Source organism: Gymnoscopelus microlampas (genome assembly GCF_963454915.1).
Source record: "Gymnoscopelus microlampas genome assembly, chromosome: 18".
NCBI lineage: Eukaryota > Metazoa > Chordata > Actinopteri > Myctophiformes > Myctophidae > Gymnoscopelus > Gymnoscopelus microlampas.
Window position 1 is genome coordinate 24,951,685 of NC_139955.1, and position 14,525 is coordinate 24,966,209.

Below are 14,525 nucleotides of genomic sequence, written 5' to 3' on the forward strand. Positions count from 1 at the left end.
TAACAATCACACACACACGCTGACAAGCCGCACACACACACACACACACACACACACACACACACACACACACACACACACACACACACACACACACACACACACACACACACACACACACACACACACACACACACACACACACACACACACACACACACACACACACACAATACAGCATGCAGCTGCTAATAATATGACTGTCAAGTCATATTTATTCTTGTTTTACTGTTGTTTCATGCTTTTGCTTTTCTTTTTTGCTTTATTGTTAAATTAGTGGTACTTAGCATGTTGAAGGCCAACCAGTAATACAAACTACTACTATGTTGCTATGTGTATGTCTACTACTAAATGTACGTCCTTGTTCAAATGCCCACACATGAAAACCTTTGTGACTGGGAAAAGGCCAGTATTTGCCTCATGTCAATCAGCTTGAATCCACTTGAAAGAATAACACATCACAAGATGAGATTTTCAAAAGAGGGACATACAGTAAAGAAGCCTTCACTTGCCACCAGTGCCACGCTTCATGATGAAGCATTTTCTGCCTGTTATTTTGTTTTGTTCTCACAGTTCTGAAAGAATAATAATAACAGTTCAAAGACTTATTTTGATTTAACTCTCTGACTCTGTCTTTACAATCACATTGTAAAGTGACATTCATATCTGTCTTTGAACCCCGCTTTGGTCTTATTATTAGAACATAATTATTCAGATCTACTATAAGGCTTTCATCCCATGTACACCTTCCAATTACCTACAAAGTAAATACTTCATTGTCAATATTTGTATATATGGTATGAATAACATTGGCCGTTTTGTGTCAATGGTTGTATAACTTTGTCGAGGACTGTGCAATACAATCTGGAGTGTTAATTTAACTCTGAGAGTGTAAAAGTGTGCCTGCAAGGGCTGTGTACATTGGCAATGTTATGAACTAGTATTCAAAGGAGGCACATCAATCCTGACAATTCAGAATGTTACATTTTAGCAGCTGTAGATCCAAACGGAAACACTTGTAGCTTGAAAGTATGTTCAGTGTTGCTGCCAATTTTGAAATGAATACCCTCTCCCAGCATCCCGGACTAACATTAGCAGGCAATTGGCTAGAGTAATGGGGAAGTGGACAAACATGATCACTTTATGCAAACATAAACAGTCTGGTTCACATCACTGGTGCAGTATTTAACAAGATTACAACTCATCTCATACCAATATGATCCAAATATTCAAGACATTCAAAATTGCATTACCAAAACACTTTTCTTAATTATATACAAAGACAAGTGCTCATTTGAGCTGTTATTACTAATACAGTATCAAGCCTGTATAACACTATGCAGCTTGTTACTGTATCATGGTTTTCAGGTCAAATAAATAATAATAATAATAAATGAATGAATGGCCAGTTTGCAGCATGGGATTTCCTCTTTGGTTAGACTCCAGGATTTGATTGAACTTAGGTGCCCTGTACGCATACAAATGTGATGAAGAGCCCGTTGATTGTCCAGACTTGATTGCAATATGCTTTTGATTGCTAAGTTCCTTTCCATGAATAGTCCTTGACACATGTGAAGTGAAGCCACATTTGACATTTAGACGTGCAGCAGTGTTATTGCACTTAGCACGTTGGCAAGACCATTCAGTAGGGGAGGATTTGAATCAGCACTGTGAGCCCTGGGAAACAAAACAAATGGTCCTAATTCTAACAAATTGATGCAGCGCCAGTAGGCCTCTTCCCAGTGGTTCTTTTATAAATTGGGACATAATGCGACCGTAAGTCAGAGCATCCCTCATTTTTTTATGGGACAAACTCGATGATCTGTGTGGGGGCCAGACGACACACACTGACACACACTGAGGCACACACACTACACCTGCAGAACTGTAGGCTGGTGATATTAGGAAGGGATATAAATGGCCCATAGCGGGACCATTCCCAGCGGGCACATAGCGATAGCCAAGCAAGTTCAAGGTATAATCTCTGTTGGCCCATGAGGGGGACTAATGAGTAACTGGAAGAAGGGGGAGGAAGATGATTATACTTTACATACTAACCTTGGCAACTGGGGCTGTCCTTTAATGACGGCATAATTCAGCGTTCACCTTGGGAGACTGCCACGGGTTTTGGTTTATGAGGTCACCCGGGTAACCTCAATCATTCAAGTGCATGCTCTGTCTTTGCTTCAGTGACTTCCCTCCATGCACGTGTGCATGGACACATACACACATGCATGCACACGAGCACACACACACACACACACACACACACACACACACACACACACACACACACACACACACACACACACACACACACACACACACACACACACACACACACACACACACACACACACACTGCCCCGGTGTTACAGATAGCCTGCCTTCCGCCACCGCCAGCAGAACAGGTCGCATCACAATCTTCCATTACTCTCCCTCCGTGTTCTAGAGTCATGCACCTAGCTGACTCGTAGTTATGAGTGGACTGATAGATTATCAGATTATTCGGGATTTATCTACTGCGTTGAGTGGTGGAGACGAACATTGACTGCAATATATCGATTGGATGAATAGAACGTGCAGCATGGACAGCTAAAGGTTTAATTCCATCACTGGTATGAGGAGTTCATCTCCAAAATGATATCAGATTTTGAAGAAAAATATAAAAAACATAGTAAATCTTTCTATACATTATTTAGAGGATCAGTATTTTGAAATTAAGGTACCTGGTTTGGGGAAAAATTATATATATATATATATATATATATATATATATATATATACACATATATACATACACACATATATACACACACACACACACACACACACACACACACACACACACACACACACACACACACACACACATACTCTGTCGAGTGTAAATCTCATATGTCTGTTACTTTTCAGGATTCCTACGTTTCCCCCTTAACCCATTCAAACCGGGAACGCATCTGTGTAACTACTTTAACCATTATTTTTATACTTTGGCTATTCAAGAATAGCAGATATACAAGCTCATAGCGCGGCACCGAGTGCCACGCTACAGTATGAGCTTGTAAGCTTGTCAATTTGTGCAAATCTTTGAATATATACATATTCTTTATGAATAATAAGCGAACATTTTTTAGATGGGGGTCCGTGGACAAATACATATCATTTTGGGGGTCCTTGACATGAAAAGGTTTGAGAAGATTATAGCAACATAAGATTTTTCAAAAAACAGTTAGGATTTAGAAGACATATGTAGAATTCCCAGAAGCAATACGATTTGAGTTACAAATGTTTGCTTTAAAATAAAATATATATTAAAAGATTTGCACACATTTTCACGATTTATTTTCAAAAATAGCAGGTCTACAAACTCGTAGTGGGCCATGAGCTTGTAGATCTGCTATTTTTTAATAGCCCAAAGAAATACAAAAATTACACAGATGCGTCCCTCCCTGGTCTTAATAGCTTAATGTGCCACTGTCATGGTGACCAGCTACATAGTAAATCTGACACACTGGTTGGATAAATACAAAAGCATGATGTTAATGGACCAAGTAGGGTTGTTCAGCCGTCACAAGTGGTGGCACACCGTCACCGTGCTGTGATAGAAAAAAAAAGTGTGCATTCCATCATTTTCCAGTGGTTCTCAAACTTTTTTGTGTCAAGCACCCGCAAATTGATATGTAGTTGGCCGCGGACCCCATCTGAAAATGTTTTGCGCCAGGGACACCCAGAAGAGAAGATTTATGTTTTAAAAAAATCTAAATTGTTCAAACATTTCCAAACTTTTTTTATATTTAAAGGGACTACACCAAGAATTTAAAAAATAATAATAATATTTAATATATCATATCGTTTATGTCCCTCAAACGTTTTTCAAAAGGTTTGAGCCTAAATCAAGCCTCAGATACTCATTCCAACTAATTTCTCTCTGGCTTATAAAGCACTTTCACCACACTGTCCTGTTTGGCACGGGGCGCTATTGAGCCAGTGTGTATGCATGTTATCTCCTGGTTCTGTGTGGGAAAAGTCAAAAAAAAAAAAAAAAAAAAAGTAAGAAAAATACAATTTAAAAAAAATATATATTTTTTTTTTGGGGGGGGGGGGGTGGAACTGAAAAACGGGAGGAATTGTTCCCTGACGTGACGTAGGCAGGGTAGGGGGACCAAATCAGTTTGGCCTGTTTTTAGACCAATTTACAGAAAAACCCAGATTTGCTGTGAAAGACTGAGTGTTCAAACTGGGGTATTTTTGATGATAGAAGAGAGGTAGGGGAGACCAAAAACACACAAAAAAGAAGAAAAAGTTCAAATTCATGGTGTAGACCCTTTAAAAAAAAAAATCAAACATAGCAGATGTATAAGCTTGCAGCTTGGCACGAAGTGACACAGCTTTTAGATCTGCTATTTTTGAATAGCCAACATGTAAATGGATAGTTTTGCAATTATCTACATGTACAATATACTTCATTACTTAAGATTTTCATTAATCCTTCCTAAACGGATTGTGATTTATTTTCATGTACATGGTATACCTAAATCAAAGCCCATTATTCATGTAGCAATATTTTTCTTAGAGCAGTCACTTTTATCTTTGAATTACTTTGTAATATATGAGCTTGTATATCTGCTGTTTTTTTAACAGCCAAATAAATCTAAAATGACAGAGACGTGTTCCAGGATTGAATGGGTTAAACACAATTGTCTCTAACTGAGTGATGAAGTTACACTGTTGGTTGTCCGGTTGGCCTAAAAAATAACTGGCCAATTGTAGACTCCCTCCAGGCTTATGGCATGTACTGTAGTCTATCCTAATAACTAACCTTTTCTTGTCATTTGCATGGTTCTACAGTAACAGTATTTCACTTGCTGTTGCCCCTAAAAAATGTACCGCAACTGGAAAAAAAATTGGAGCACAGTGTGCAAGTGAAGACTATAGTACAACCTGCCATAGTATACCAATACATTCCAGGAATCTCTGTCAGTGTATCTGTATGTGTGTGTGTTTTATGGACAAATATGGAGTTGACTAACATCATAGTACAGACATCATTGTACTGTTGCCATAGATGACTGAACTTCACTGAAGTCATATACTGCCCTCCAAGTACTCAGATAACGGGTACTGCATTAGTCTTTTCAATCCAAAGTAAAATAGATTTTGTTCAAAGTAATTCAAAACTTTTTGTAATCAGAATAACCCGCCCCCAGCTGCATGCCTTTTCATAATCACAAGCAATCCTAAAACAATTATTGTCACCGGTTTGGAAAGTTGTAATTGCGTATTGCCTCTGGACAGCATGCACCCGAGACAGGCAGATAGAGGGAGGCAGAGAGTGAGTGAGTGAGTGAGTGAGTGAGTGAGTGAGTGAGTGAGAGAGAGAGAGAGAGAGAGAAAATGCTACTTGCAAGCATTTCTTGAACACTTTTTTTTTTAACAAACCCAGACTATTTGATAAGTTTGGATGAACTTGCGCAGCCCCATCAAATTGAAAGCTCTACACAGTCCAGCTATATATTCTAGGTTTTGACCAGTTACATTATATCTACAGTACATACAGAACAAAAACGTATCACACAGCACATTTAAATGATAGAATAAACAGTATTCTGACATAAGTTCAATACCATGGATGTAACCGTTATGGCTTAACCACAGACTAATGACACAATAAATCAGAAGATTTCCATGTTCTGCTTTACTTACAAATTGTCATTGCTTGATTCTCCCGATTCACTTAAATCTATTCTACAGTGGCAATTTATTTTTTTCATTTTATTTTAGTTATGCCTCGCTAATCTTTTAGTTGTTATGTCCCACACCATCCCTCCCCTAGTCACCCCACCCCACCCCACCACACACACACAAACACATTACTAATTGATACTAGATCTTATTACGTATTGATCAAAAACAGGCTGTGCCACGTCCGAGAACATCGTCTAATTAGATGATGTATATTTCATATTGCTCTTTTGCAATACAATACAACCCACCGGTGTATTAGAATATCCATTATTCATAAAGAATGCCAATATATTTGACATATTTATTTTTCAGTCCAGTGTGGCGGCCAAGCTATTTCAGAAGATGCATGTGTCTGACACTAATTTTTGGATGCATTGTGCGGGTGAAGCAAAGTGGCTCTCCTGTCTACATTATTAAAGGCCTCAGATGTGTTTTGCTTGTTTTCAGCCGATGGAAATATATTATCATGAAGGGTGAGGAGAGGAGAAGAGGCAGTGCCATGTATTAAAAGCTCCAACGCAAAGAACAGGATGAGAATGCTTGACTCTACAAATATCGTGCTCTTCAAAGGGCCAGAGACTGTACTGTGTGTGTGTGTGTGTGTGTGTGTGTGTGTGTGTGTGTGTGTGTGTGTGTGTGTGTGTGTGTGTGTGTGTGTGTGTGTGTGTGTGTGTGTGTGTGTGTGTGTGTGTGTGCGTGTGTGTGTGTATAAAACCATCATTTACATGGTATGGCTAGTAAACACACTAAGCCTGCCATCCCCACAGGGATGAAATTCACCTCCAGACTCGCGGAAGTCAAATGTAACACAAAACTTTAGGTTTTGACATCTTAAACGCATATGACACCAATGGTTATATACTGTAAGAATGGGCTGCATCAGCAAATGTGGCATCTCTAATTTCATTACAATGTATTTAGCAGAAAATGACAAGGCACTCCATCCCTCATACGGTGTTTGTGCATATACACAATGTGTGAAGTCTTGTCAGATTAAGGTGTGCATAATATCTGGATTTAATGATGACTTATGATTTATGAATTACTGCAGAGTTGTGATGAGTGCTGCCAGCTCCGATTTTAGCCCCTGTCAGTTTCCCCATTCAGAGAGGAAGAGAAAAAAGAGAAGGACAAAGACAGGCAGAAAACAGACGGGGGGATACAGAGACAGAGATAAGTAGAGACAAAAACAGTGAGATAAAATCAGAGACCTGCAGATGCGCACTAGACCAGAAGGAGACTACTAAATCATATAAGCCAGATACAGACAACATTTACAAAAACATTGTTATCAAATTGATGGATATTGCTCTTCAGTACGAGGACGTTCTTTTATTTGGACATGGTTTGGAAATAGCGCAACTGATCTCGAATTGGTCAACATGTCCATATGGCTTTGTCATCTGAAGGGGATTTCATTGATCTGCCAAAGTCCTTCTCTATAATCGCTCCGCTTAAGCGCAAGAAATGCAGTTTCAGGTGGATAGATATCATTAAGTAACATACATTGGTCAATTTACCAAAAGTTAAAAGTCCTCACACCCTACAATCCCTCCAAACCACCACAACTACAACAATGACAGTGTATCAGCAAAGTGCAGCTACAGTAGCTATATTGTCACTAAATCACTACATTTGACGTTTTTTCTTGTCAAATTATATATTGTGATACAGCTGTGAAAGTGCCAAATCTTGTTAATCCATGTCATTTCATCTCTGCGAGTTCCTCTGTATGCACTGTATGAGGGTGCTATCAGCAAGTGCCATGTTTCATGTTACTAGATTGCCACCTAGTGAATACATCTGAAAAGTCACCTTCTCCACGGCCATAGGAAAACTGACTTGGGTAGATGGCTGCTGTTGCTTCAGCTTTGTAAGCTGCCTGGCTAGATACCTTTATGATAACAGTACATTTTGGCTCCTGCCAAGCTTTAGCATAAAGACACACAGTACAGTATACACTGTACATACATGCTGTACGTGTGTGTGTGTGTGTGTGTGTGTGTGTGTGTGTGTGTGTGTGTGTGTGTGTGTGTGTGTGTGTGTGTGTGTGTGTGTGTGTGTGTGTGTGTGTGTGTTAGACAGATTTGAGTCCTTATATATATATATATATATATACATATACACACACACACACACACACACACACACACACACACACACACACACACACACACACACACACACACACACACACACACACACACACACACACACACACACACACACACATTTAAAAGATCCTTCAAGAAATAACATGCCATTCTAAGAATGTCAAAAGGCTTCAAAAGTACCTCCTTAAAGTACCTGCCTCTCTCCATCTACCTCCCTCACTCCTTCTCCACTCTCTTTCTCCCCTTTCAGCTCCTGATATTCCTCACACCCTCCATCTCTCCTTGCAAGGCTCCCTTGACCCATTCTTTTCAAGCAAAGGGAAAGTACACTTTCCATTAGGGCAATCCATGGCCAAGTGAAGATGTACCTAATGTAAAAAGCAGCAGTGTCTGTTGTTAAGCCTTCAGAGAAATTGAAATTACTCCGCATGGCTTTTATCGGGGATATAAACCGTGGAGAGGCAGATTCCTGGTGTGTGACAGAGACTAATAATAACATAGTTGTCAACGTACAGAAAGGAGTGCTCTGGAGGCTGTAGATGAAGAAATGTACAGGACGTTTACAGCAGTTGGATACAACAATAGTGAGATGGCTCTGTGAGCCGTCATACAAATAAAACCATGAATCTTTTACCTTCTACTGACTCAGAGTGCGTTGATTTCGACTCCAAATAGGACATTTTGCGTAACAGAACGTAGCTTTAATGACATGAAGTTAATAGATGCAACAATGTTTTGTTTTTTTAATCCCAAAAGCCGCAGAAATCTTGATAAAGACATGAACGAGTCAATCCGTCTCTTGCCACCTGGCAATAAGCTGTGAGATTTTGTATTTTGTGGCTGAGCCTAGTTAGTTCACATAATGTTCTCATGCTTTGTTTGTAGATGCAATATGCAGGTGTTTGGAAGAATGCCATTTTCCACATAGTTTATCATTTATGAATACGGGCCATTTTATATTCATTACCAATTACCAGGAAACATATTTGGATCTTCTATACTGAGTGTACCTGATGTCTGCCTGCAATATGCAGACAGCGGTGCCTATCTCATAGAACTGAGTAATTACTAGTCTGTGGAAGTATTGTTAAGGGACTGTTACAGCAAACCCAATGAATTGCACAGCGGGGGCTAATTGGGGGAGGGAAACACAGGCATGATTGTTAGCATTCTCCAGAGATGGTTCTGTCTGAGGCCGAGCAGCAGAGAGGACGTTGCCTTATCTCTACTGTGATTACCACGCGTCAAAAGGAAATTACACCCATAAGCATAACCGGGTTATAAAGAATTATTGATAAAAAAAAAAAGCAACATTGCTCGCCGACCGGGTTTCTCTGTTCAGTTGTTCATCCTTTTCATTTATCTGCAATTAATTTCAGATTCTAACATCAAATTCATTACCAGATGAGCAAAAGAAAACGGAATGGAGAGGGAGAAAATAACAGTTGCCTGTGTTATGCCATTTTCTTCAATGTTTTGGTCCCAATGCTTTTTTTTTTTACCACAGTGAAAATAAGGTTTGTGGCTAACATAAGCTGACAATTTCACATTTTGCTCTACGACATAAATTACATTATGTTAATACCTCAGTTAATATCTCAACTGTGAATTGTATTAACTTATATTCATTTCCTGTGTGGTTACAAAATCATAAAGAGTGCGCTGATTTGAGAAGATTATCTGGAACAAACATTGTTTGTTAACATACCTAACATAACTGGCCTAAAAAAATACATCAACCCTGTAGCACTCTATTACAGTGGTAGTTTTACAGTAACCACATATTCTGGCAATCTATTGAACAACGACGTTCGTATAGTCATAATTTAACGAACATCTGGTTTTCAGAGGATGCCTAATGATTTCACATTCATCTTCCTCTAAATGGCTAAAGTGCATGCAATTACGTTTTTAATTAGCTGTGAATCTGTTACTGTCAATTGCAGTGATTCATCTCTCGCACATGAAATGCATTGTCAAGTCACAAAGGGCATATTGGTTTGATTTCATAAGAAGTCTATTTCTTTTGGGATTAAAGTTTCATGCCATTTTTAAAATATAGTGCCTGTCCCCATGACAGAAAAATCATTAATAGCTCTTCATCTCACTTTGTTCTACCCTCACAAGTGGGCTGCAAGGTGAGAAAATTGGATCAGCTTGGAGTAATATCAAATTTCTCCAATTCACAAAGTAAAAAATTGACTGATAAGGACAGAGATATATTTAATCAGTGTGATATCCCCCGGTGATGCTGTTAAAGCCCACTGTCCGCCGCTCGAAGCAAATCAAGGAAATCTTCTGGTCCCTAATGAATACTGTTTGGCACTTCCCAGTCTTGGACACCTTTTGGACGCATTGGATGTGGTGCTGACAGTCATTTCTTCTCCCCGGATCACTAATTCCTCATTAGAAATGATGAGCTTCCTCATCACCTCTCTTTGGGAAAGGTTAGGCCCAGACCCAGAGGAGTAGTGGGGAGTCCTTCACTCTGGACCTCGTGGAAAGCTACACAGCCCTGTTGCTATTGATTGTGGGCTTCAGGTTGCCTCTCCACCAATGTGGGGGTCTGCACTGCAGCATACTAAGCTGATGTGTAATCAATGACTCATACCACAGTCACGGCCTGTGCACAGACCCATCAAATTATACAGTAGCTGTCCAATATCTGACATAGTGTGGTTTTAAACCTGCCTTCCGGAAGGATGACAAACAAACATGTATACATGTGCACAAAACGCCTGCTCTTAAACACAAGCACAAAACGTGCACCGTGCATCACACACACACACTGGTCTGCCAGGGTCAATTTGATTGTATTCTGTGCTTTCCAAAGCAAAAAAAAGCGTCACCTCAATACTTTCAGAAACAAATTATATATATATATATATATATATATATATATATATATACACACACACACACATATACATACACACACACACACACACACACACACACACACACACACACACACACACACACACACACACACACACACACACACACACACACACACACACACACACACACACACACACACACACACACACACACACACACACACACACAATAAAAAACGATATTTCTTGGAAATGGCTTCCTAGCTTCCTTTGGAGTCGACCTATAACGCCAGCTGTGAGATGTGGCCTATCCTTGTACTTGGCCAAGCAGCAACTCAAATGTGACTCCCTCCTCCTCTTTATGGGGCTTAAAGATATGCACGGGCACACTTCAGGGCAGCTTCCCAAAGCATTTAATCCAGAGAGAAATGGTGCTGTGTTGTGTTGTTCATCAGTCACACTTGTGCCATCTCTCCCTCTTGCTTGTGCTCTTACTTTGACTTGAATCTATCTATCTATCTTTCAGTACAGTAGGTTACGTCCGCTTTGCATTTGTTGTTAATGGCTACGATGAGTTGACCTACAGATAGTGGGTAGGATGGGTTCACTTTCACTTTCAATCAACAGACTTACATGCAAATCAAATTAAAACGATTTTGACATATTTTCTGAATTTAGATAGATTATTCTATCCAGTCAATAATGTATTAGTTCAGAACAAGCACTAAATAGCATTTTCAACATTACATTTTAATTGGTCAAATTGGATGTGCCCCTGTAAATAGCTGAAATATGTTGTCTGCCTGCCTGTCCACCCACTAACCATTGCTTACAGTTGAAATTTTATAGAAACTGTAAACTGCATTGCTTTCAGAATAACGGCATTCCAATAAAACCTCATTGCTTTTGTATTAATCAATATGCATTCCTGAGATCAATGTTGTTAAGTCAACACATGCCCCTCAATACATTACTTTATCCATTACATGGCCCATTACACTTTCCCTAAGGGCTTCTGACAAGCCATGAGGTAACATAATCTTATTGTGCAACACAATCTCTCACAACGCCAAGTAATTTTGAGCCCTTTCCCTCATTGCAGTACATTTCCCCCCCAACCATTCCTGTATTACTGTATGTGTAGCATGGAAGACAAATGGAGACCCATTAGTTGTGTATTAATTACAAGAGGGAAATAACTTTGTTCATCAATCATGTAATTTCTCCCTCTGCTTGTCAGGAGTAATTTGGTGACAGAATACACTAAAACCTTGTAGGTCTGTTCTATTCTGTGCTGTGCTTTTAATAGCCTGTATTGTATTGACAGACTGGTACACAGAGTGTATGTGCCTCTTGTTTCTCTTCCAGCCACATGCTACAGAGCTACCCCACTGAGCAAAGGTTCAAACAAGACGCCTCAAATAGAACAGACACAAATTATCATGTCAAGGTAGATTAATTGCAAAGATCGCTGAAAGAGTAATGATCACTGCTGTCAGAATGCATAGGCACGCACAGACGTGGCAATATCACGGCATTTAGGAGGGATCATATACAATTAGGTCTTCCTCTCTGCAAGAATGAACGTCAACGCAGCAATACATCTCAATCTGAAAACCGTGAATGATAGGAACGAGTAGACTTTTGAGCTGTTCAAACAGAATAATGGGTCTCCGGTGAAAAAATAAAATCTTCTACCTGACAGTTCTCTAGAATCACTCACTTATAATGTGATTAACCACTTAAAACCTCTATACTTAGTAAACTAATACTTAGTTGACCGGGGTAGGCTCTGTACTTGGTCTGCTCTTCTTTGTTGCCCTCTACATCAAATCTATTTGCTGAAAAAAGATCTACACGCTCGGGTAACACTTGATAGCTATCCCATGTCTATAATGCATTATAAAACATACATATTATGTATTATAACACTGCATAATTATAGTTATAAGCACTCATAAATACTCATAATGCTTTATCACAGTAATCATAACACATTACAAAGCATGTTATATAGACATATAAGGTCAACTGTCATAATAGTCAAGCATAAATGCATTTTAATCAGATTATAACTGTATGATTGCAGTTAAGCACTCAATTACTCATAATGAAAACTTGATATAACATTTTAAGGTCAACTATCATAATATCACAACTATCATAATACTTCATAATTACAAGTCACTCACTGACTTTTTCTTTAGGATCATAGTGTATTAAAATGTTCATAGTTGTAATACACTATTACAATTTTCTAATGCATTATAATCACTGCTATAATGAATTATAGTGTAATCACTATACTGTAAGTAGTCATTGGGGTATCTCCAGAACCATCTGACAACGGGTATGCAACGGGTATTGAATAACCGGGTGGGGCATGCATTACTAAGTTCCACTGCAGGCCATTGCCCAAGATGGGCACTGTGTTATACACAGCTTATAATGCATTACAAGCGCTTTTTAAAGCATTATAAACATGGGATTCATACAAACTCTTGAAATGTCAGATGGTCAGAGGAGCATGTACCATTATACTGTGTGTGTGTGTGTGTGTGTGTGTGTGTGTGTGTGTGTGTGTGTGTGTGTGTGTGTGTGTGTGAGAGAGAGAGAGAGAGAGAGAGAGAGAGAGAGAGAGAGAGAGAGAGGGAGAATGACAGGCAGCAAAGGGCCTAGACATGGTATGTGCTCTACCATGTAAGCTACTGGAGGCGCCCCTATAGGCTACGTTTTTTTTATCCCTATAAATATGCCTACATCCAGTCTTGCCAGGTGCAAACAGTTTTGTGCAAGTATAGAAAGTAGAGCATTGGATTGTCTGTGCTGAGGTATAGAGGAATAACTGGCGTGGAACACAGGCCCCCGGGCAAAGGTATGACAACAAGGTAAGAACAAACATTTTTGCCTCAGATGAGCCTCTCCACAGCATCATTGGCCGCTTAAGTTCGCATAGGGCCTCCTGTGAATACCATGTGTGATACCATTGACACACATTATGGATTTTACCTGCTTGAAAATACTCTATGTGGGAGCCTGGAAATGTCAGACGAGGAGCCCAGGCTCTGAGATTTACTGGGAATTTATAGATCACCAAAAGCAATTCTCTTAGGAGTGGGGCGTGAAAGTCCATGCAGGAAGCTCTTCAGAATGCAACCACTGTTTCCCATTTCACCCAGAGCAAGAACTGATATCTGGCAAATTTGCATATACATGTATTTGCACAGATCCAATCAAACGTCAAGGTGCAGACACAATTCAGGAATTCAAAGCAGAATACCACCCAGTGTTCCGGCTGTAACTAAAACCCCCGGCCCAGGGAAGTGGATGGAAGGTCACTTTATCTTTGGAACAGATAACATTATAACCACCACAGAGGAGTTTTAAGCAGCTGGCATATTGCAGTGCAGGTCAGGTCACTTGTTCTTGTTGCAATACAACTCAACTGTGTCAAGCAAGTAGAATTGATTACGACCTGGCGCACTGTGCTATTGCGCGCCATTCAGTTCAATAGGGCATCTCAATATGCATAGCTTAGCGATGAGTAGTTAATTATTTGTATAATGCACCGCCTGCTCATATACACCCCTATAAACAGAATTTGAACACATTTTCATGGTCAAAGTGTGACCAATTTTGGATCAAATTCCAGTTACCTGCTAAAGTCTGTGGCTGTTTTGAGATAAGAATTTATGCTTACATCCAGTGACTCTTTGCCAAGAATATCTCAGTGTGCCGTCATTTCTTTGGTGGACATAAGAGTGTTGCATAGTTTTAGATACTTTCCAGGCTTTTGTACTAAATGCATTTGGACACAGTGACT